Source organism: Canis aureus, chromosome 35, assembly GCF_053574225.1.
Source record: "Canis aureus isolate CA01 chromosome 35, VMU_Caureus_v.1.0, whole genome shotgun sequence".
NCBI classification, from domain to species: domain Eukaryota; kingdom Metazoa; phylum Chordata; class Mammalia; order Carnivora; family Canidae; genus Canis; species Canis aureus.
Window position 1 is genome coordinate 27,666,782 of NC_135645.1, and position 26,300 is coordinate 27,693,081.

General features: G+C 35.3%; 2 long non-coding RNA genes across 6 annotated transcripts in view; one reads left to right on the top strand and one right to left on the bottom strand.

Annotated features, from left to right (window-relative positions):
- Positions 1 to 26,300, bottom strand: part of LOC144305046 (uncharacterized) — a 59,103-nt gene that overhangs the window by 15,644 nt on the left and 17,159 nt on the right. The gene's annotated exons all lie outside the window — the stretch shown is intronic.
- The window catches only part of LOC144305048 (uncharacterized), a 167,477-nt gene continuing 162,682 nt past the window's right edge, over positions 21,506 to 26,300 (top strand). The window contains exon 1 of the long non-coding RNA XR_013372085.1: positions 21,506 to 21,664. This is a non-coding gene — a long non-coding RNA (uncharacterized LOC144305048). The remainder of the gene's footprint in view (positions 21,665 to 26,300) is intronic.

Below are 26,300 nucleotides of genomic sequence, written 5' to 3' on the forward strand. Positions count from 1 at the left end.
TCATAGACCATTGAATCAGATTAGTTATGCATTTCAGTTCACAGTAAACTCTTCTTCACACAGAATAGTAAATCGGAATTAGTTTGGTTAACTGAAAGCTATAGTATAATCTATATATACATTATGAATTTGAAAAGAATTAGAATACAATGAAATATATTTGACATAAAATCTTTGCTAATATAACCTGCCATTTTTGACTGCTGTTTTGCTTCTTGATGACATAATGCATATGGTATTTGGCAGAAGGCTAATATATGCTAGGTATAAATATATTTTAAAAACAAAACCATGATAGCTTATTCGTTACTTTTTTTTTTACTCAAAAATGTCCATGGTGAAGTTGTTTTGCATTTTTGTTCAGCTCATTGAATATGTTGAGCTTTTCCTATGCTGCTCTTTCTACACTCTTTACTGTGTATTCCTCAAACCTCATATATCCCCAAGAAGCTAACTCTCAGCCATATCTTCACTTCCTACATCATATGAATATAAATGTGTATGTATATGTATTTTTGCTCTTTACTTCCTTTCTTTTCCACATCTAACATTTCTCATTTCTCCCACTTTGTCAGATCTACCAACTTTGCATTACCCAACTCATTGCTTCATCAATTTTATCCTTCTTTCTCCTATAACATGACTTTTTTTCCTCAGAATTCATTTTTATGGTCTATAAATGCTTTCAAGCCATCCTTATTCTAAAAATAAAGACAAGTCAAAGTTTTTCATTATTCTTGCCTTCCTATATGGTTAAATTCTTTGTTATATTTCCATAATACAGAACTTGTTTTAAAAAAATAAACTCCTCCCTGCACCCAATACCAGTATTCAATTCCTGAATTCTTCTTTTTTATGATTACTTAATGGTAAAATCCAACAACTTATTTCAAAGAAGAGGAGTGAGTAAAATCAATTGAAGCACTCCACTTTCGCACACAACTTTTGTGTTAGGCAGGTGGCCATTGTTGCAGTAGTAAATAAACTTGAGCATAAATAATGGCTTAAACTTCATAGAAACTAATTTATTGAACATGTAAAGCCCCAAATGAGAGTTCATGTTTGGCAAGTGGCTTTCCTCTTCCGCGTCATGAGACAGAGATTCAGTCATTTCCATCTTGTGGTTCTACCATTTTTGGGACATGGTCCCAATGCCACTCTGTTCATCTATATAAAGTTGTTGGAAATGTAAAGAGGATGCTCTATATTGTATATCTAAATTTTTATGGTCTGACCTAGAAGTGATTTTCCCACTTCTACTCATATTCTATTGACTAGAACTTAGCTTTGAACACATTTAATTGTAAAAGAAGGTAGGAAATTTAAATCTACCTGTGTCCAGAAAGAACAAAATGAATGTAATGAGAATGTTCCCATTCCCAGTCCCTGCCATACCACAGGAAGATTTTCCTTCTGAGATTTTTGCTTCTTCCATCCACCTCCTTAGTTTTTAAATTCTCTCATTAAGTATGAAGAGTTCAAATGGAACCCTATTTGTGGTTGGCCTATGAATCCCTTACTCTGACTCAAATACTGTTGACAAGAAAGAGCTATTACAAAGAACAACCCAAACTATTAATGTCAGCTGACTATCACAAAGAGTGTAATACAAGTTTTGCAAAATAGAGGTTAATTTTCATCTCAAGTTATCATATGCAACCCAACATTGTTTGAGGAATCCACAAGAGGCTCTTTTTAAATTCTACTCCATAGTCATTAACTGGGCATGAAGAGACTCTTCTCAAATCCAGATGCTTTCAGAATGATAGGCTTTCCTCTAAAAAGCCCCATTTTTTCCACTCCTTCTCTTTCACTCCTCTTATTCACAGTTCACGTATATAATTTTTTGGTTGACATGCTTAAAGAGTAATATCCATTTAATACATTGTAATATTACTGCTTTCCAATAGCCAGAGAAAACACAGTTGTCTTTTCAATACACATATTTAAAAAGTTTTACTGTGGTATGGTTCCATTCTGAGCCATTCCTCTGTGGACAGGTGATTCTGTTTATCATGTTTTTTAAAAAGTTGAGAAGACTTTATAGGAGAGAGGCATGCATCATATTGTAGTTCCTTTGAATTTGAATTCAAAGCTAAGTTCTAGTCAGTATAATATGAGTAGAAGTGAGAAAACCACTTCTAGGTCAGACCATAATGTCATATATTTATTGAATAAATTTCCTGTTTTAGTTTTTTTTATTAAACACTCATGTATTATTTAAGCACATATAATTTTTATAAAATGCATCCCCTGAGACTGTCCTTTGCTAATTACAAGGAAAGGAAAAAGCAACAATATATTAATCTAATTAAGTTGATCATTGTAAAAGTCAAGCATTACCTAGGATCAAAGTTATATTTTAGCATAGTTAATTAAATTAAATTGTCTTCATTGATTTATTCCTGCCCAAACTTACAAATCTTGATTTGCATTAATGAGTAAAATACATTGTTCAATTTTATTTCATTTAGACTTAAAAAAATAAATGATGTATCTCTATTCTGGGGAAGTGGAATTCATACAAAGTTAATTTACTGTCCAAAATTACTTTAAAAATCTATCAGCTTGAAATATCAGTTTTATTTAGCATTTTCAATTTGAAGAGTTAGAGAACATTAAAAAAGCACATTCTCAATGATTAGTGAAGAATATTTTGTGTGGTTTCATTCTAATTATACGGTAACTTTTTCTTCAAGAAGTTTTTGATTCACTCTGTTCCATTTGTTATTGCTTCTAGATTAGCACTAAACAAGGAATCAGTCTAAGATAATAGAATGGTTCTTAAGGTATTAAGAATGCAATATGAATTTGTGAAAAGTGTTCTCATTGAGTTAAAGAATTCTATAATTTCAATAGGACTGGAATTAGGCAGACATAGCATTATATTTTTGGAATGTGAACAGAGTATAAATTGTTATTTCTTCAATGAATTCAATTTAGTGACAGATTTAAATATGGCACCAATGGGTTATACTCATCTATTTCAGAGGCACCGGTTTCTATGTGATTACAAGATTCAATTTAGCTATGCAAAACTCTTGATTGAAAAGCAATTTTATTGTGGATAAAGTGATCACACAACTTGCTTTCTTTGGAAAGTGCAGAGTTATTTCATGATAGTTCTGGTGTAATCATTAATAATCCACCCCTTTACTCTCATAGGGTCCTGATCTGAAGATATTATATGCTTATTCTTGGATGATACATCATACAGTTATTCTAATTGTAAGAAAACCCAAATTTAGAAAGTTCTAAATATTTTGCTTTATATATGATTCATGAGTTACTAAAAATTAAGAGTGTACTTAATTTTTATAAATAAATTTATTACATATATAAAGATTATTATTTATCTCTTAGAATACAGTTTGAATTGCTGTTATGGAAGTCATTTTGTAGATTGATTCTTGTGAAGTTTTTTTTCATTCATTCATTATGAATATATATTGGATGCATATATGTCAAATATTGTTCTAAGTGACTAGGAGTCGAAGAGAAGTGTGTCTGGCCCAATGAGCTTACATTCTAGATGGAAAGGCAAAGGGACCAGGTATAGCAAATATATACAACCTATTGTCCCTTAGCAAAATGGTGTTGGTATATAACATAATCTCACTTCATAAAATGCTGTTTATCATTAAGCTGTTGGAAGGGAATAGAAGTGGAAAAGAAGTCCTAAAGTATACAAAGTCCTGGTAAGACCTTAAAATTCCAGAGAACAGTGGCATGGATGGGCCCCAAAGACTGAGGCAGTCAAATTGCTCTAATAGCAGATCCAATCAGCTCAATATTTAATTGAAATATTTGAGCTTTGGAGCATTCATATGGAAAGTGATGTAGAAATTACAGTAACTTACAAAAAAAAAAAAGAAAGAAAAAAAAAAGGCAGGGCAGTACAATCCACTGTCCTAAAGGAAATTTAGAAAGAACAATTCAGAAAAATCCTACCTTGCTCATAGAACCCATGAGGCTGAGAGATACACAACACTGAAGGTTTCTGCTGTCAATACTCAGGTCCTTTAACATCTGTGGCAGACCCCTGTGAGAGATCTGTCTTATAGACCTGAGTTTAGGCACATTCCTGAAACAGGGTTTTGTTAGAGACAGAACTATTTGGGTGGTTTACACTTGTGTAGTCATATTGATTGTTCAAATATTGAACTATTTCAGTATTAACTCCTAGCCATCTGGCCCCGCTCATGGAACTGCTCTTTTATCCAGCAATGAAAGAATTAATACCAGGCACCTCTATTCTGTCTCTATGGTGTGTCTTCCTTTTGTTTGGCCAGTATCTCTGCTGGTTTTAAAATATTTTTATTATCTTCTGAATTCAGTTTCCTTGGAAATCTGTGGAGGTAATTCTAGCAAACCATTCTAGCCTATCCTAATTTAGAAGGCTGGAAGTTGTAGTCTATGAACTATGGAATAGATGTAATTTGTTCAATTTTGAGTCAAAAAAAATTTTTTTTGCCACAATACAGCATTATTTTGTGTTTGTAAGTGATGGCAGAGATGGTATAATAAATTCAGTTTTTGTCTTTGAATGAAATAAATTGTTGCTTGTTTCTTTTAATTTTAATATTGCTTTTGATGTTTATGATTAGTCACATTAAATGTCAGGAAAATATAATTACTGTATTTAGCCTCATTTTTTACCCTGATATCCTGGAATGCTATAATTTGAATTAGAGCAGATGTATTGAATATATAAAGTTTAACCTCTATTGGATTAATAGTTGTTCATTGAAATTGATTTAAGCTGGATTCTGATTGAAAAGTTATCAATAATAGCAAGCAAACTGTATACTTGAATTATGCTTACACTTGAATTATTTTTATATTAATATTGGTAAAGTTGAAAGAGAATCATTGTAACTATATATTAAGAATAATTCCTGGAATGCCTGGGTGGCTCAGCAGTTAAGCATCCACCTTCTGCTCAGGGCGTAATCCCCATGTCCTCAGATGGAGTCCCATATCTGGCTCCCTGCATGGAGTCTGCTTCTCCCTCTGCCTATGTCTCTGCCTCTGTGTGTGTGTGTGTGTTTCTAATGAATAAATAGATAAAATCTTTAAAAAAAAAGAATGATTCTTATTTAAATACAGATATCCATTTAATTGAAACTAATGACAAAAACATTAATGCATTGAAATTAGGTTTATTCCAAGGCAAAAATACATAATAATTACTGGTTTTGAGTAGTAGGACATCTACAAATAATAAACAGAATTAATAATGAAAATATAATCATGAAAAAATACAGATTTCTTAAGAAAGAAAAAATACATATACTAGTACCTCTACAGATAATCTTTAATAAAAACTGACTTTTCTATGAGATAAATATGCCTATTCTTGCTTTTGATATATTTTATAGTTGGTTCACATCATCGTTCCCAGGTCTCATATTTTCGATTATGTTCATAATGCTGACCTTAAGTGAATAATATGTTTTAACCACAGGAGAGGGTTAGAAAGTTATGATATTCTGAACTGAGAATATATTAGATTTTCCTTCAAAATTTCAGGCATGGAAAGATGTCAGAAGAGCAAACACTAGAGAGATCTTGCAATAAAAAAAATCACTAGAAAACTAATCTTTAATAAAATTCACTCAAGAACTATTCTTCAGGGCTCGTTTATTCAAATTCCATAGAAAAAGAAGTGATGATTTGACTATAATAGTAGTTGTTTGATATAATAGTAACCTTTGCCCAATGTAGATGCAACCCTAGAATGCACCATTGGATTTTATCTATTTTCCAGTATGGGCTACTAAAAATTTAAGTATGTACTGGAAGGAAGATAAAAAGAATGATCACTCTTCTAAAATTTGTTATATCCAGGGAAGGCCGCTAACTTTTTAACAAATCCTGTAAATTAGAATACGATAAAAATCTTCTAAAATTTGTTATATCCAGGGAAGGCCGCTAACTTTTTTTTTTTTTTTCCTTTTTTTTGGGAAGGCCGCTAACTTTTTAACAAATCCTGTAAATTAGAATACGATAAAAATCATAGCTATTGGAAACACTGCCTGTGTTTCTTTTACTAGGTAATTTTTATTGTGTATTCCTGGTATTTCATTCCTGTAGTATTTATTTACTTTAGAATATCTCCCAGAGTTATATATTTAGCAAGAATTTTGTCTTTCCATTTCTGTCCCCTCTGCCCCCTTAATAAAGATATATGGTCTCTATAACTTCAGGTATATCTTTCTTACAATTTTTAACTGTTTTTTTTTGTTTGTTTGTTTTGTTTTGTTTTTTAATTTGTAACTGTTTTAAGCAAGCAATCACTCTTTTCCTAATCTTTCTGAACAATGTTATGAACCTATTGAGAGCTGGAGATATTAAATGACTTCCATACATATATTAATAAGTCTGATCCTTGTTTTTCATTTGTATAACTAAAAATACAGTTGTATTTTTATCTAATTTTTCTTTTCTCTTGTCAGCTTTATATTCATTGGGTATGCAACGCTGTAGAATATAGGAACGTTTTCACATTTTCACTAATCACTTTTAGATTAATTTAGAAGTAAGTGATATTTTCTGTGTTAGGCTATTTTTTCATAAGAGCTAATGATTTAAGGCAAATGTATATCTTGATTTGTTCATATATTTTAAGGAAAATAAGTTCTTATCGCTGTAAAGTAGAACAATCAAAACAACAAAAGTCACACTAGAACTAGTAAATGATACTAACTTCAAAATCTCTGTGGCTGATGTATTATTGATTATATCTGCACCATTTAAAATGTAATAGCTACATATAGGGTACAATTTACTTTAGTATTAATAAAAATTAAACACAATTAAAAATTAAGTTTCTCAGTCATAGTAGGTATCTTTCAAGCGTTTAATAGTCACATCTGTCTCCTGGCTACCATATTGGATAGTGCAAAGTAAGACATTTCCATCATCTCAAAAAGCTCTGTTGGAAAGCACCACTCTAAATCATTTGGTGTGAACTTTGGATGAAGTATCAAGTTTAGAATAGATAACTTTTAAAAGAATGACAATATTAATACATAAAATTATAATTTATTATGATTTTAATATACTTTTTATTTTAGAATAGTTTCATATTTACAGAAAAGTTGCAAAGATAGTAGAGAGAGCTCCTACATACCCTAGCCTCAATTTCCCGTGTTATTAACATCTTGCATTAGTTTGGACCATTTTTCAAAATTAACGAACTAATTTATACATTATTATTCAATAATATTCAGTAAGGGACTAAAGTTTATCCTTTTGTCAAATTTACTTAGTTTTACTTAATGTTCTTTTTCTGTCCCAGGATCCCATACAGGATCCTACATTTAGTCCTAGTGTATCCTTAGATTCCTCCAGACTGTAACTGTTTCTCAAACTTTCCTGGTTTTTGATAACCCTGACATTTGAGGTATACTGGTCAAGTATTTTGTAGAATGTCTCTCAACTAGCATTTATCTGATGTTTTTCTCATGACTAAAGGAGAACTATGGGTTTTTCAGAACTATGGGTCATAAAAATGCTATTTTCATCATATCATATTAATGGTATATTCTACTAAATTGTCTAACATTGTTGATGTTAATCTTAATTGGCCTGGTTGAGGTAGTGTATGTCAAGATTCTCTGTTGTAAAATTATGCTTTCCCCCCATTTCTATACTGTACTCTTTGGAACGAAGTTACTAGATACAGTCCACATAAAGAGTGGGGAGTTTTGTTCTACTTGAGAACAGAGTACTTACATAAATAATTTGTAATCCTTTTGGAAAAAGATTTGCCTAGACAAATCAAAATGAGTTAACCTTTCCTTAATGAAAACAGAAACATCAACTTTGATTTTATTGGCTATGTTATTTCTTTTTTTCTTTTTTTTGGCTATGTTATTTCTTGAGGAGAATTTAGGTGTAAGACTCTGGGCATTTATAAGGGATACGTCTGACTTAAGCATCAACCGCATTGAATATGGAAATATTTGCAGAAATATTGTCTATTTTTCTTGGATCAATTTCTACTGAGATTCATTTATTTATTAAATTATTTAACAAATGCTTATCAAATCCCTAATATATACCAGAACCTCATCTGGGTTTTGGAAATATATTATTAAAGAAAAAAAAAAGACAGTAATGACCAGTCTCATTACATAGTAGTGGGGGGGGGGGTACAGACAAAAATAATAAGTATTCTATAATACATCAGATGGTGGTAAGTGTTATGGTAAATATAAATCAGAAACAGAGATAGAGATTTTGGGGTTGCTATTTTAAGCAGTTTGTGTTGAAGTAACATGTGTGCTGAGAATGTATGGAAGTGAAGGAGCAAGCCAGGGATTATCTGGAGAAAGCGTTTCAAGCAGAGAGATCAGCAAGTACTATGACCTGGCATTGTCTATAATTAGTTATGTGAAAGTGCCTCTATAGCAACAAGCAAAGAAAATGAGGTTAAAGTGGTAGTGGGAGGGTGGGGCTGGCTCAATCATCTGTTCCTTTAGGTAATTGTTGAAATTTGGATTTAGGTTTGACAGAGATGGGAAACTTTTGAATGGTATTGAGCAGATAAGAGATGTGACTGGCTTGCATTTTAAGTACTGGATGCTAATTAACCACAGAGGTGGGTAATTCTGGTGAATTATTCGTAGTTTATCATTCCTGAAAGTGTATTATTTGAGATAATAACTTTACAGTCACTTCATATAGATGTTAAGAACTGGTCATGATCTGTGTATTTGGAAAACGATACCAAAGGGTAAGTTAATGTCTTGGGTAAAAGCTGTGAGAGAAAGAAAAGAATAAAAAATTACTTCTGGATTTTTGCCCTGAACAACTGAAAGTAGAAACTTGCCATTTATTAAGATGTGATAGCCATGTGAAGAGCAGGATGGGATAAGAATTTTAGCCCTTGTGAATTTGAGATGTCCATAAGGGTTGCTAGGAAATCAGTTGTACATATTCATTAAATTCAGAGTGAAGGGTCTAGTTGGAGATGAACATTTGTCAACATCGTGTTGTGGAGAAGAAGAAAATCAATCTTGGAATTGATTTAATGCAGAAGTGACGGAGAGTAATTGGAAACTCAGAATAAATAGTGTTTTCAGGGAATTTCACTTTCAGGAATTTACCTTACAGGGTTTCTATGAGTATTAAATGTTCTCTGAAGAACTGCCAGAGTGTTAGAAAGTCATTAATGTAGATGTGTGATAACACTAAATATTATGATTGAAGTAAATAGTGTGACATGTAATTTGAAGCTGGGATTTTAGGGAGAAGGAAAGAAGAATGATTTGGATACTTAATGATGTACAAAAATGACCATTCTTTATAGATAATTTAGCTTGAGAGGGTCCTTGTGGTTCATAAGATAGAGCCAGTTCTTGATTAGGAACAAGAAATTCACAAGAGTGAAAATAATATCAAATAAATTGAGAATGGAAGTGATTCTGGTTATGAAGGACTGTTGAGTTACAGCAGGCAGAATGACAAGGGTAAGAAGCTTGGGAGAGTTGAGACTGGGAGTCAGAGCTGTGTGGACAAGGTTCCTTTGGGTCATTGATTAGACTAATGGGCATAAAAAGAAAAGCTCTCCTGAGCCCAAAATGAGAGATGGATAAGAGGCTGTAATAGTGGTTGTTGGTTGGGGCAAGAAAGGGGGGAAGTTTATCAGGTCAAAGTTGATTTCTTATACTTGTCTTCACTTCTGTTTCAGTAGGAATGGACCCTAGTAATCGCAGTCTTAACTCAAAATAAATGGAATCCAGGCACTCTGACTTCCCTCTTGCTTATGGGGATATGGAAGCCAGAGTAGGCACAGTGCATTAGAACTATGGGGGTCCCTGGGTGGCTCAGCGGTTTAGTGCCTTCCTTTGGCCCAGGGCGTGATCCTGGAGTCCCAGAATCGAGTCCCGCGTCGGGCTCCCTGCATGGAGCCTGCTTCTCCCTCTGCCTGTCTCTCTCTCTCTCTATCATGAATAAATAAATAAAACCTTAAAAAAAACAGAACTAGTTTCTTCTTCACATAGGAGTACATCGAATTGTGGAGTTGACTCTATTAATTCCAATAAAGGAACGAGGCCAGTCACATACACAGGAAGCTGTAGGAGCACATGTTTGCTATATAGAGCATATCAACATCCAATAAGCCAACTGCCTCATCAAATATCTCCAAATTTCTATTACATGGAAAATTTTATTTCCCAGACCTTGTGGGTAATGAGAATATTATGATGGTAGAGGTGTCTTATTCTCACAAGAACATCAGTAGAGTGGAAGGAAATCCATATTTCCCAGAGCGTTATACATGGCAGGTAGTATTTGTCAGGTTTTGGATATATATGCCAAGGGAGAAGATGAAGGAGGGCTTTGATCTGTAGCAGTGTGGCAATTAATGAACTGTACTGGTATCAGAGATAAATAGCAGTTTTAGCAGTTGCTATAGGTTGGAAATACTGGAAAGAAAGAAAGATTTTTTAAAAAGAGATTTTTAAGAACATTTGGTATGTAATGAGCCTTATAAACTCTTCTCTGTCTTTCAATGCAAACTGTAGTAAAAATTTATATTATTCAAAACTTTCAGATTTTGCTTTTTAATGATGGCACCCAGTTCTATGTGAACAATGCTGAGTAATATATAACATATATATAATATTATATATAATATATATAATATATATTATATATAATCTCCCCAATATCTACTTCAAGGGAGAAATTCTTCTTTCTCTTTTTCATCTCTTGTGGAACCCATGTGCCTATCAGAGTTAGCACCCAGAAGAATTCTATTAATATTTTCAAATGAAAAGATAGTTAAATGGTTTCCTCTTATCATCTAGCTTCCATTTCAAATAAATGGTCTCTAACAGAAATCACTTTATAATAGGACTTTGGGTTTTTACTCAAACTTAAAATAGGGAGCTATACATTCACAAAAAACGTAGAACACTTAGACAAATTTTAAGGTCATATAATAGTGTCAGAATTTCACTGAGAAGAGAAGAATACTTTAGAATTTTCAAGTGAGTTAACAATGATTCTATCTCACAGTCATATTTTCCTTATATAAAAATAATTTATCATAAATTAATTATAAGGTAATCAGCTCAAAGACATCTTGGCAATAGCATCTGTGTGAGTTAAAGAAAGCCAGGTTCTAAAGACTTCATTGCATCCATGGATTGGAGGATATTATTGATGAAGTTGAAAATCATTATAGCACAATGTAATTGTGGTATTTTTGCAGAATGCTTGATAATCCAGATATGCTGTGTCAAGGATAAAGCTGTAATGGGCTCCTTCTTGCTCACCATAGCTAGATGACTTAAAAATATTTGCATAATAATTTGATTTGAAATAGTGAGCAGTTTTTCTTTTAAAGAGACACACTAAATTATGATGCAATGCTTTGTGGTTTTTTTTTTAAATCTTTTGGAAACAACAAAAAAACAGAGCACCATTCAGTGTTTCACTTTTTATGATATTTATTAGATATTCTCAATTAAAGTGTATACACAGTGATTCAAAAATGTAGACAAAAGAAAGCCCTTTGAAACATTAATTTCCAGGCAGTGCATTTAATAAGTAGTATCTATATATGAACGCTAATAAAGAAGCGTAAATTACATTCACATCTCTTTAATTGGTGCTGGTAGGAAGAGAAATGGAAGGTTAAAGTATCTAAATAGCTTAAAAAGGTATTAAGGCAGAAATTTTACAAAATTTCAGGGTCCTAGGAATCAGCCTAGACTTCTTTATAAGACTTCTTCTACAAGTAAAGAGAATTTACATTGGATAGACTAATAGAATAATAAAGAGATTATTCTCTGCTAAATGTATATGTTTGGCTACTGTTTATCACTGAAGATGTGTCAGCTTATTAATGCCTTGCTGTCTTTCTGCTTTCACTATCTTTTTCTAAGTGAGTATTCAGCTTTGGAGTAAAGGATTCCTTGCCAGAGACTAATGTAAATGAAATTACAGATTCACATTTAAGTAATTAACTATTAGATATACTTTTAAAACTTTTGAGTAATGAGATCCTCCTTGCATAAATTAAGAAATTTTGTAATGACAGACCTTAACCTAGACATTTCAAAAGGTTGTGCCATTTCTTCAAAAAGAAAAATAATTAAAGCAATAAATATCTGAGTCATGGAGAGGACTATGTGTCATTTACACTCTTTTTCTGCTTATTTGTATTTTTCAGATTTTAAAAACTTTCCATGAGTTATTTTAATACTAAAGGGAGATTTAGTTTGCAAATAAATACTTATTTAAGAAAGAAAACATTTTGAAGTCCAACTAAAATTTTGAGGTTACTTTTCCACTACATGACATTAGTGTTGCCAATTTTTTTTTCAACAGAGCATAACAAAATTATTTAATTTCTTTTTTTCTTCTCCTAGAATTCTTCTCCAGATAAAACTGGGTAGTTTTGGCTGCTGATCTTGGAAACAATGCATGCTCTGAAGGATCCTTCAGGGCCAGATCTGGGCTCTGTTACTATGGTGACTTTACAACCAGCATAAATGCTGTTGTATTCTCCAGCAAGTGTTCTGTTGTATAGTTTTAGAAAAGCCCTAACCATACATACCACTAATGTATGAAAGCCCAATAATTTAAGTTCAAGGTAGTGGTGTTCAAAAGACTCCCTATTACACCTACTTGGCAAGTATTAATTCTTCTAATTATTCTAAGATAGATTTTTTTTTTAATTTAAGAGAAATAATATATTGCTCTTTGCTTATATATAACCTGGGGACAGGGGGAAGGATTCTGAATCCTTGAGGGAAATTTGGAAAATATTCAGTAAAATTTCTTTTTATAAGGGAGGATATTGAGTCATAGACTCTTAGATGAATAGTTTGAACTCAAATAAATGTATTCGTTTTTAAAGGTTTTATTTATTCACGAGAGACAGAGAGAGAGAGAGAGGCAGAGACACAGGCAGAGGGAGAAGCAGGCTCCATGCAGGGAGTCCGACGTGGGACTCGATTCCAGGATCCCGGGATCACAACTTGAGCCAAGGGCAGATGCTCAATTGCTGAGTCACTCAGGTGTCCCTCAAAAAACGTATTAACTAAAATTCTCTCAGTTACAGCAATAATAATTCAGAGCAATTTAAACATAAATAAGCAATATGTTAGGATACTAGAGAGTCACAAATAAAGGATGCATTGAAAAACGTAGGCGGCAAGAAAGACCTTTCTGGAGTGCTGAGAATTAATCTGACATATTTCTAAAAAAGAAAAAAAAAATTCCTAGTTTCCATTCGCCCCCCCCTCCCCCCAATAATTTCAGGATCAAAATTCAAATTCTACAAAGGTAATAACAATAACCGAAGTTAAAGATTCATTTTGGGGTACATGACTATCTTTATGATGCTGTTTTTTATATATCAATCTAGTTTATTAGTCTATTTACTCAAGTCTTTTGCCTATTATAATGTATAAAAATAATTTTATTTGTAAAGATATGAATATATTTAGTTGGATTCATGCCAATCCATATGAGTTCTTGGTTTTATAAATTGAGTTTTGAGAAATTTCATTTGAAAATTAGTTTTCCAAAGCATAGAAACTATTGATTTTTATGTTGATTTTATGTATTTTAGCTTTGTTTATTCATCCTATTATTTGCCTATGGATTCTATTGAGTTTTCTTTTTTTTTTTTAAGATTTTATTTATGTATTCATAGAGACACAGAGAGAGAGGCAGAGACACAGGCAGAGGGAGAAGCAGGCTCCATGCAGAGAGACTGACGTGGGACTCGATCCAGGGTTGCCAGGATCACGCCTTGGGCTGCAGGCGGTGCTAAACCGCTGCGCCACCGGGGCTGCCTCCCTTTGAATTTTCCATGTGGAAAAACATTGCAAAAAATTAGAACATTTTTAAAAAGATTTTTATTTATTTATTTATTCATGAAAGACAGAGAGAGAGAGAGAGAGAGAGAGAGGCAGAGACACAGGCAGATGGAGCCCGACGTAGGACTCGACCCTAGGGACTCCAGGACCATGCCCTGGGCCAAAGGCCAGGCGTTAAACTGCTGAGCCACCCAGGGATCCCCTATAACAACATTTAAAAACAACACAATTTAAATTAAAACCACGTCATTTTTATTTCTTTTTAAATTTATGTATACTTCATTACTTTTTCAACTTTTATTTGCCTAGATAAGACTTCTAGTGAATACTCTGCTGAATATAGAATCCATAAAGGTGGGTAATTTTTTGTTGTTGTTTTATTTTTCAAGATAATATATTTACATTTTTTTTCTACTCAGTTTGTGTGTGTGTGTGTGTGTGTGTCCTGCAGGAAGTAATTTAATGAATTGTGATATGGATTTATAGGTGATGGTATAATCGCTTTTCAATTTTAATAATAGGATTACACTGGATCTTGAATGACAGTGCTTTGTGTTTTGAATTTTATCACTTAATAATTACAGATAAAATGTTAAGTGAAACATCTATATTTTTAGGGATTTAATGTTTTTTGAGATTTAATTACTTTGATGTATTCATTATAGGTAATTAAGAACAATATGAGAATCTTTGAGCAAACAGCAGTTTGACCTTCAATATGTGTAACTCAGGATAACAATGACTAAAGGCATACATTTGAATATTAAAAAACATACAATATCATTTGTATAACACTTGACTTATATCTATAATATGAAGATAAAATGGAAAGTGGCTAAATGTTCTAGTATTTCTGTCGTATTATGTACCATTTGTGTAAATTGGAACACTTTTCAGATATTTAAGAAAGTATCTTTCAAGTAAGAAATCAAATCTTGCTTTAGGCAATATTAAATATCACAACAATAAAATATACTTAAAATTAACCATAGGAAATTATTTTCTCTTGAAATATTATAATTTATTTTTGTGAAGATATTCCTACTAAATATAAATAATTGAAGTAATATAAACATGTATAAAGAAGAACTGAAAACCAATAAAATCTGACCACTGGGAAATATCAAATGATTGTCATTCTAGATATTCCTTTATACACAAAGAAATAGATTCTTTCTATCATGTATCTATCTATCTATCTATCTATCTATCTATCTATCTATCTATCTATCATCTATCTATCATCTATCTATCATCAATCAATCAATCTTTCTATCATCTATATGTCATCTCTTCTCTCTAAGATATATTTTACATATTATTAATGTTTTATAAGAGTCAAGTTCTTCTCTCTTTGGCCATTTATTTTTTATTTTATTGAAGTTCAATTTGCTAACATATAGTATAACACTCAGTGCTCATCCCACAAAATGTCCTCCTCGGTGCCCGTCACTCAGTTACACCATTCCCCCTCTCACCTCCCCTTCCATAATGCTTTGTTCATTTACTAGAGTTAGGAGTCTCTTATGATTTGTCTTCCTGTCTAATTTTTCCCACTCATTTCCCTCCTTTGCCTTATAATCCCTTTGACTATTTATTATATTCCCCAATTGAGTAAAATCATATGATTATTGTGCTTCTCTGATTGACTTACTTCACTGAGCATCATACCCTCCAGTTCCATCCACATCGAAGCAAAAGGTGGGTATTCGTCCTAATGGCTGAGTTATATTCCATTGTATATATAGATCACATCTTCTTTATCCATTCATTTGTTGAAGGACACCAAGGCTCCTTCCACTGTTTGGCTATTGTGGACATTGCTGCTAGAAACATTGGGGTGCAGGTGTCCCGGCGTTTCACTGCATCTGTATCTTTGGGGTAAATCCCCAGCAGTGCAATTGCTGGGTTGTAGGGTAGCTATATTTTTAACTCTTCGAGGAACCTCTACACAGTTTTCCAGAGTGGCTGTACCAGTTCACATTCCCACCAACAAGGCAAGAGGGTTCCCCTTTCTCCACATCCGCTCCAATATTTGTTGTTTCCTGTCTTGTTAATTTTAGCCATTTTCACTGGTGTGAGGTGGGATCTCATCATGGTTTTGATTTGTATTTCTCTGATGGCAAGTGAGGCAGAGCATTTTCTCATGTGCTTGTTGGCTATGGGTAGGTCTTCTTTGGTGAAATTTCATTTTTTGATTTGTTTTGTTTTTTCCATTTCATGATTAGATTGTTTGTTTCTTTGCTGTTGAGTTTAATAAGTTCCTTATAGATCTTGGATATTAACCCTTTATCTAATACGTCGTTTACAAATCTCTTCTCCCATTCTGTAGGTTGTCTTATAGTTTTCTTGACTGTTTCTTTTGCTGTGCAGAAGCTTTTTATCTTGATAAGTCCCAATTAAGTTCATTTTTCCTTTTGTTTCCTTTGCCTTCATAGATGTATCTTCCAAGAAGTTGCTGTGGCCAGGTTCAAAAAAGGGTATTGCCTGTGTTCTCCTCTAGGATTTTGATGGATTCTTGTCTCATATTTAGATCTTTCAACCATTTTGAGTTTGTCTTTGTGTATGGTGTAAAAGAATGGTCTAGTTTCATTCTTCTGCATGTGGATGTCCAATTTTCCCAGCACCATTTATTGAAGAGACTGTGGATAGTCTTTCCTGCTTTGTCAAATATTAGTTAATCATAGAGTTGAGGGCTCATTTCTGGGTTCTCTATTCTGTTCCATTGATCTATGTGTCTGTTTTGGTGCCAGGACCACACTGTCTTGATGATCACAGCTTTGTAGTACAGCTTGAAATCTGGCATTATGATGCCCCCAGCTCTGGTTTTCTTTTTCAATATTCCCTTGGCTATTCAGGGTCTTTTCTGATTCCACACAAATCTTAAGATGATTTGTTCCAACTCTCTGAAGAAAGTCCATGGTATTTTGACAGGGATTGCAGTGAACGAGTAAATGGCCCTGGGTAGCATGGACATTTTCACAATATTAATTCTGCCAATCCATGAACATGGAATAGTTTTCCATCTCTTTGTGTCTTCCTCAATTTCTTTCAGAAGTGTTCTGTAGTTTTTAGGGTATAGATCCTTTACCTCTTTGGTTAGGTTTATTCCTAGGTATCTTATGCTTTTGGGTGCAATTGTAAATGGGATTGACTCCTTAATTTCTCTTTCTTCTGTCTCATTGTTAGTTTATAGAAATGCCACTGACTTCTGGGCATTGATTTTGTATCCTGCCACACTGCCAAATTACTGTATGAGTTCTAGCAATCTTGGGGTGGAGTCTTTTGGGTTTTCTATGTACAGTATCATGTCATCTGCAAAGAGGGAGAGTTTAACTTCTTCTTTGCCAGTTTGAATGCCTTTTATTTCTTTTTGTTGTCTGATTGCTGAGGCTTGGAGTTCTAGTACTATGTTGAATAGCAGTGGTGAGAGTGGACATCCCTGTCTTGTTCCTGATCTTAGAGGAAAGGCTGCCAGTGTTTCCCCATTGAGAATGATATTTGCTGTGGGGTTTTCATAGATGGCTTTTAATATACTTAGGAATGTTCCCTCTAACCCTAAGCTCTGAAGAGTTCTGATCAGGAATGGATCCTGTATTTTGTCAAGTCTTTATTTGGATCTATTGAGAGGATCATATGGTTCTTGTTTTATCTCTTACTTTTGTGATCAATCACGTTGATTGTTTTATGAGTGTTAAACCAACTTTGCATGCTGGGGACAAATCCTACTTAGATGTGGTGAATAATCCTCTTAATGTACCGTTGTAACCAATTGGCTAGTCTCATGGTGAGAATTGTTGCTTCTATGTTCATCAGAGATATTGGTTTATATATCTCCTTTTTGGAGGGATCTTCGGTTTTGGAATCAAGGTGATTCTCGCCTCATAAAACAAGTTTGGAAGTATTCCATCCCTTTCTATCCTTCAGACCAGCTTTAGTAGAATAGGTCTCATTTCTTCCTTAAATGTTTGATAGAATTCCCCTGGGACGCCATCTGTCCCTAGTCTTTTGTGTCTTGGGAGGTTTTTGATGACTGCTTCAATTTCCTCACTGGTTATTGGCCTGTTCAGGTTTTTTATTTCTTCCTGCTCCAGTTTTGATAATTTGAGGGTTTCCAGAAATGCAGCCATTTCTTCTAAATTGCCTAATTTGTTGGCATATAGCTGCTTATAATACGTTTTTAACATCGTTTGTATTTCCTTGGCATTGGTTGTGATCTCTCCTTTTTCATTCATGATTTTATTAATTTAACTATTTTTCTTTTCTTTTTAATATGGCTGGCTTGGGGTGTATCTATCTTACTCTTTCAAAGAACCAACTCCGGTTTTGTTGATCTGTTCTAGTTCTTCTGGTCTCTATTTCATTGAGTTCTGCTTGAATTTTTATTTCTCCCTTCTTCTGGCTGGTGTGGGTTTGATTGTTGTTCTTTCTCTAATTCCTTTAGGTGTGAGGTTAGCATGTGTATTTGAGTTTTTTCCAATATTTTGAGGAAGGCTTGTCTTGCGATGTTTTTCCCTCTTAGGACTGCTTTTGCTGAATCCCAAAGATTTAAAATGGTTGTATCTTCATTTTCATTAGTTTCCATGAATCTTTTTAATTCTTCTCTAGTTTCTTGGTTGACACATTCATCTTTTAGCAGGATGCTCTTTAACCTCCATGTCTCATTTCTTCTTGTTATTGAGGTCTAATTTCAGAGCATTGTGGTCTGAAAATATGCAGGGGACAATTTCAATCTTTTGGTATTGGTTGAGACCTGATTTGTGACTCAATATGTGGTCTATTCTGGAGAAAGTTCCATGTGCACTTGATAACAATGTGTATTCAGTTGCAGTTGGATGGAAAGTTCTGTACATACCTGTGAAATCCATCTGGTCCAATGTATCATTTAAGGCCCTGATTCTTTGGTGATGTTCTGCTTAGATCTGTGATTTCCAGAAAGTGCCATGTTGAAGTCTCCTATTATAAGTGTATTATCTAAGTATCTCTTTACATTGGTTATTAATTGATTGATATACTTGGCAGCTCCCACATTAGGGGCATAAATATTCATGATTATTAGGTTTTCTTGTTGGATAGACCATTTAAGCATGATATAGTGTCCCTTTTCATCTCTTACTACAGTCTTTGGGATAAAGTCTAATTTATCTGACAGGATTGCTACCCCAGCTTTCTTTTGAGGACCATTTGAATGGTAAGTGGTTCTCCACCCCTCCTTTTTAGACTGGAGGTATACTTACATCTAAAATGAGTCTCTTGTAGACAGCAAATAGATGGGTCTTGCTTTTTTATTTAGTTTGACACCCTGCATCTTTTCATGGGATCATTAAGCCCGTTCACAGTCAGAGTTACTATTGAAAGATATGAATTTAGTGTCATTGTAATACCTATTCAGTTCCTGTTTTTGTGGATTATTTCTTTGGGCTTCCTCTTTTACAGGGTCCCCCTTAATATTTCTTGCAGAGCTGGTTTGGTGGTCACATATTCTTTCCGTTTTTTCCTATTCTGGAAGCTCTTTATCTCTCCTTCTATTCTGAATGAGAACCTTACTGGATATTCTTGGCTGAAGGTTCTCATTTAGGACCCTGAATATATCCTGCCAGCCCATCCGGCATCCAGGTCTCTGTGGAGAGATCTGCTGTTAACCTAATATTTCTCCCTATGTAAGTTAGGAATCTTTTCTCTTGCTGCTTTTAGGATTTTCTCTTTATCTTTGGAATTTGAAATTTTACTATTAAATGTCAAAGTGTTGAATTATTTTTATTGATTTTTTTTTGGGAGGGGGAACCTTTCTATCTCTTGTATCTGAATGCCTGTTTCCCTCCCCAAACTAGAAAAGTTCTTGGATATGATTTGTTCAAATATGCTTTCTGGCCCTCTGGCCCTCTCTGCACTCTCTGGAACCCCAATAATACGTAGATTCTTCCTTCTCAGGTTATCATTTATTTCCCTTAACCTTTCCTCATGGTATCTCAATTGTTTTTCTTTTTCCTCAGCTTCCTTCATTACCATCAACTTGTCTCCTATGTCACTCACTCTTTCTTCCACCTCTAACTCTAGCAGTTAGGACCTCCAGTTTGGATTGCATCTCATTTAATTGATTTTTAATTTCAGCTTGATCAGATCTAAATTCTGCAGTGATGAAACCTCTAGAATACTTTATGGTTTTTTTCGAGATCCATCAGTAGCTATATAATTATACTTATGAACTGGCTTTCTGACATAGAATTGAAATCCAAATTCTGTAACTCTGTGGCAGAGTACTGTTTCCGATTCTTTCTTTTGTGGTGAGTTCTTTCTAGTCATCTTGTTCAGTGCAGAGTGGCTGTATGAGTGGGCTGAGTCAAGAATATCAACCAAAATCTAAGTAAATTCCACTCCAGATGATTCTGATGAGTTCGGAGGCCAGAAAATAAAAAAGATCAGAACAAAATAAAACAAAAGGACCAGTAAAGTGAAACAAAGTAGTAAAAATAAAAGGCTAAAACCCCAAAGAAGAATTAAAAAGAAAAAGAATAAAATAAATAAGTAAAGAGGAAGAAAAGAAAAAAAGGGAGGCCACTGAGGGATGATGGTAGTGAAGAAGTGGCAGTGAAGAGAGAATGTCATCTATCTGAGGAGTCCTAGAGGGTGATCCTCCTGGTTCTGAGCGTATTTTGTTCTTTATGTTAGAAGATGCTCAGTCCCAAATTTATATAAACCAGAAATACTTGTAGAAGGCCCCAATACTGACCACCAAAACATAAATGAGAGAAAAGAGGGGGACAGAATGGGAATGAGGAATCTCACAAAATGAACCAGCACAGTATACCACTTGGTTCTGGGTGCATGTTCGTCATATTTTAGAAGGTATTAACTTCTGCCATTGTAGAAGAAAACAACGCAGAGAAAGCACAAAACACAAAACAAAAACCTCTATCTCATATATCTCCCAAAATTAAATTGAATATGTTGAAGGGAATCTGAAGTGAAAAATATATCTAAGACATGTAATTGTAGAAATATGAAAGTCAAAAAGGAAGAAACTTAAATATGAAGAGCTGGTTAAATATTATAATTAAGGTGGGAAAAGAGATAAAATATTGGAAAGTTTTAGTCTGATATAAAAATGAATTGTAATGGAAAAAAAATAAAAAAAAAGGGGGGACCCTCTAGATCTATATACTATATTCCCTCAACTTTCCCTTGGTCCTGGAGCTTTCCAGCGCTGCTTGGTCAAGAACTTGCTCTTCCCCTAACCTTCCAGCTGGTCTCTGGGGGAGGGGCTGCCGTGCTGACTCTCAGGTGTGTGCACCTGCAGGCTCTGCCCCGCCCCCTGCCAGGTGCATGGCTCAGTGGGAGCTGTTTATCCCGTGAGGCCCCTGCTCCGTGGCGCCCCGCTCCGTCCCAGGCCGACGGTGACACCAGGAGGAACAGCCACAGTGGCGGCGGCCAGCTCTCCAGCCCTGGAGTCAGCTCCCGCAGTATCCACCACAGCTCCCGGTCCGCAGGGGCCTGGGCGCCCCAGGGCAGGCGGGGGATCTGGAAGCTTCCCTGTGATCCCAGTTCTGCCAACTTCCCCGCGGAGCCCTCTTCGGGCCGGGAAGCTCCCGCGGACTGGTAAGGTCCCGGCGCGTCCGGGGCTGCGCTTCCGGCCTGGGGCTGCGCTTCCGGCCGGGGCTCTCCCCTTCCGCTGGAGCCCAGCGCCTCGCAGGCGCCCGCACTTCAGTCCCCTCCCACCCGGTTAGGAGCGGAGGCCCTCCTCTCGGTGGCGTCCGACTGTTCTTACGTCTCAGGTCCAGTTGGTCCGTGCCCAGGATGCTGCGGAAGCCCCGAGGGTGAGTTAGCGGCGCGGGGTTAGGGCCCCAGGGTTAGGGCCGCGCGCCGCCATCTTGTCTCTTTTCACCTACCTTCTCTTTATCATGTTGATATTTGTTGTATATTTTTATTAAGCTAACATTTTTTCTATAATTCTGTTTAATTGGGATCCCTGGGTGGTGCAGCGGTTTGGCGCCTGCCTTTGGCCCAGGGCGCGATCCTGGAGACCCGGGATGGAATCCCACGTCGGGCTCCCGGTGCATGGAGCCTGCTTCTCCCTCTGCCTGTGTCTCTGCCTCTCTCTCTCTCTCTCTCTATCATAAATAAATAAAAATTTAAAAAAATTAAAAAAAATTCTGTTTAATTGAAGCATTTGGGATGAATGAGCTCTAACTTTTATCACGTTTTCTTCTAGCTACTGCTAGAGTCATGATTTTCTTTTCCGTGTAATCAATCCATGTGCCAAAATTCATAAAGAGGTGTTCCCCGCATTCCCAGGAACAGTATTACGTGACCATGGAGGGTCTGTGTGGAAATAAGCATGTATGCATCTGTATTACTGGCGCTCTGTTATTTCATTTATGTTTTTTTACATGTTTGTTCATAAAGAGAATTGCTCCACTATTTTTTCTATTGCTCTATCACTAAGGGTTTTTTGGAACTACTAAAGGATTCTTTGTAAGGAACCGGCCACAGGATCATGAAGGCGGACGGATCCTGTGATCTGCAGGGCCGCGCAGGCCGGTGTGGTCCAGCCCACGCCCGAGGCCCAGGAGGAGCTGCTGTTCGGGTTTGAAGGCAGGAAAAAGCTGAGGTCTCAGTTCCAGGGCAGGCAGGAGGAATTCTCCCTTACTTAGCTTTTTTTGGGTCCATTCAGTCCTTTAAATGATTGGTTAGAGAGGATAGTCAGCCTTCACTCAGTTTGTCTCATTCTAAAACACACAGGCACCCCCAGAATAATATTTAATAAAATGGCCACTCTGTGGTATAATCTAATTGATATATAAAATTATGCACCACAAATGCCTTTTTCTGTTATTACTATTGCAATACACCGAATACATACAAATACCTGGAATTTCCTTGCCTCTTAAAATAGTAAATCAATATTTTGAATAAGTTAAGGTTTATCTATTTTTTAAACTTTCAGTATTACCTTTATAATATATTATGTAATCATGGTATTACCTTTGTGAATAGATTCTTTTTGTGTATTCCATTTTCCATATATATATATATATGTCTCTTTAGGTTTTCTTTCTTAACTAAAGAAAAGTTGCTTTTGTTGTTAGGGTTGAAATACATTTGTAGGCTCAAGATGGATCCACTCCTGCCCAGGATGCTAGTCAAACCAAAACTTAATTTTCTTGTCCCTATAAATGCTCTGCTTTATCAGAAACATAGTACATCCAGCCAGCTAGTTCCCAAACACAAGCCAACTCTGAATTTTTTCACCCCAAAGACGATTGACTATGTGACCCAGCCAATTAGATATTTTCTATTTTTTTCTTATTCCTTATTCTTCATCCTGTAAAGCTTCCTGCCTTCTGCTCTATTTTGCAGTTCTCTGAAAGGAGACTGTTCACATCCTGAATGTTAAATAAAGTTTGTATCACTGAAATTGTCGTCTTTAATTATTTTTTAACAATTTTTGGTGATGAGGAGTGGGACCTGAATCTGACCTCCAACAGCCCACAGGACAACTGGATACATAGGTGTGATGCCCACTGAACCTTTTCACTTCGACTTTCCTGTCATCATTAGTGAGGGCTGTGGTTAAGTCACTCTTGGATTTGAGCTCCTCTGTGTGCAGCTCTCCAATTAAAACAAACTTTATTTGGGGGGATATATATATATATTATATACATAATATAATATATAAAGTTAAAATATATACTATATTATATATTTATATATAAATATATTTTACATATATTTATATATAAACATATTTTACATATATTTATATAAATATATTTTTATATATTTATATAAATGTATGTGTATATATACATATACACATATATGTATATATATGTATGTACATACACACACACATGCACACACACATATATCATTCCTAGAAAGATTCTGGGACCCTATAAAGGTTCTGCAGTTTAATAACTCCCAGAAAGCTTCTGGGATCCTGTAAATGTCCTGGGGGTAATTATATTGGGAGTCTATGGTGGGTGGCAGCCATCAGAGGACTTGAAGGAAATCCAATGTCTGAAATGGGTGGCAGTTGTTAGGTGACTCACAAAGCCTCAACGTAAGTCTACATCATAACAATTGGGGGACTTGGGGAAATAAGACAAGGAATCAGAATATTTTGACCAACATAACAAAAGTTCAGGGATCCCTGGGTGGCGCAGTGGTTTAGCGCCTGCCTTTGGCCCAGGGCGTGATCCTGGAGACCCGGGATCGAATCCCACGTCAGGCTCCCGGTGCATGGAGCCTGCTTCTCCCTCTGCCTGTGTCTCTGCCTCTCTCTCTCTCTCTCTGTGACTATCATAAATAAATAAAAATTAAAAAAAAATTAAAAAAAAAAAAAAACAAAAGTTCAACTAGGTACAAGTTGAACATTAAAAGCTATCAGGGCATCTGCCACTACAAAGAACTCTTCTTGTCATAAGGAATAACAGATCTATTTCTAATGTGTCTTGGAAGCCCAAACTGCAAAATTGATGGGTATGGGTAAGCACTTAGCAGCTCTTAGAATGCTTGCCATCTAAGTCTGAGATGCTTAGATAAGCATAAGTGCTACGATAACTTGGTCGTGGAACTGGTTAGATTGACAAGTGACCCGCCAAACTCAAGAAAATTTCCATGCAAAGACGTTTCACTGTACTGCAAAACACCACAAATTCCCAAGCCAGTGATGCATCTCTCTTAGGCATGAATTTGGCTCCCTGAAATTTGAAAATGAAATTTGAAAATCTCATTTCATTAGCTAAGCCTAGGACACCAGAAAAATGAACATATATTGCCATATTGACATATTTGAAAAAAAATTATAGTCTTTCCCTCTCCCCCCAATAATTTTAGGATCAAAATTCAAATTCTACAAAGCTAATAGCAGGACCAGAAATTAAAGATTCGTTTTGGAGAAATGGTATTATCTTTATGATATTGAATCTTTGTAAATGTGATTGTCCTTGAAGGTTTTGTCGAATTTACACTCAGATGTTCTCGTATCTATACTCAAAAGTGCATTCCCCCTTCGGCTCCCTCCTAGGGTTGGCAGGCCTGAGAGATTCAGTGGTAAACTGCTGCCAATTACTTATTAACAGCCAGGGGGAAACTAAAATTAAAATTAATGGAAAATCTTGCAAATCCCTGGGCTGTATTTTCTACTTTAAATTCACTTGCTCAGGTGCTTACCTATGAAATCTTGGGAAAGCTATCAGAAGCCAGGGAACGGTGAGAATTTCTACCAGTCAGGTCTCCCAGATCTCTGGAGTGCCAGATCAATAAAGGAAGGTAAAATTTCATTATCTCTTCTTTTCCAAATCCAGACTCTTATAAATTTGGTTTTGGGATTGATCCTTTCTTTCTCAGAAATCATGATTTCCTTCTTATTTGTCTCATTTAGTATGCTGGGAACTTGGCTTGGCTTTCTACCTGTCTGGGTCACGCACATCATCTGTTCTTGTGTATGCGAGTAGGTCTACTCTCAAATTGGGGGGTCCCTGAAATACGACTGGACGGAAATGTAGCCTGCAGTTCATTTGTGGCTAGGGTCCTCCCAACTGTAGCCAGCTCTCAGGGGGATTGTCTAAGTCTTTCATTCTTTAGCTATTTTTGGGAGTGGCTCTGGATTTTGGGAAGGTAGTATCTTTTGAGGTTGTTCAATACTAACAGGCATATTTACTTTTGGTCCTGGCTGAAACTTAACAAGGTATTTGAAAAAAAAAATTTTTTTTAAGATTTTATATCATTCATGAGAGAGACACACACACACAGAGATAGAGAGAGAGACACAGGCAGAGGGAAAAGCAGGCTTCCTGCAGGAAGCCTGATGTGGGACTTAATCCCAGGACCCCAGGGTCACTATCTGAGCTGAAGGCAGATGCCCAACTGCAGAGCCACCCAGGTCCCCCCCCCCCCCCCACTTTTTTAAAGTAATGCTGTGGTCAGAAGTTGGTCAAATTGGAAGCTGAATGAATTTGAATAAAGCCTGACAGGAATTTTTTTTTTTTTTTTTTTGCCTTCTCCCCTAAGCTAAAATGAAACTACGTACCCAGAGGGAAGGAAAGACATTGTAAAGACAAATAGCTCTAAATCTAGAACATAGGAATCTTCTGATTTCTATCTCATTTAAAAATCTGTTTTCTCAATTAAAGGAATATTGGAGATAATGTCAGATGGGTGGGTCAGCAACCTTGAAATCATTCAGGTTGGAACCCAATTCTTGAAAGAATTAAAAACAATTATCCTATAAACTGAAGACAGCTTGTATAAACTGTCTTACAAGTTGAATCTTCACAAGACTAGAAAAAGCCCACCTAACCTTTTTACCAATAACAAAGCCTCCTTTTACAGACCTATATAGTCGTCATATTTATTTGAATTATGAATAATGACAATAATATGAAATACATTAACACTTTTATAATAAAGAAAAATTTACTCAATTCAACATGCATTTACATATTG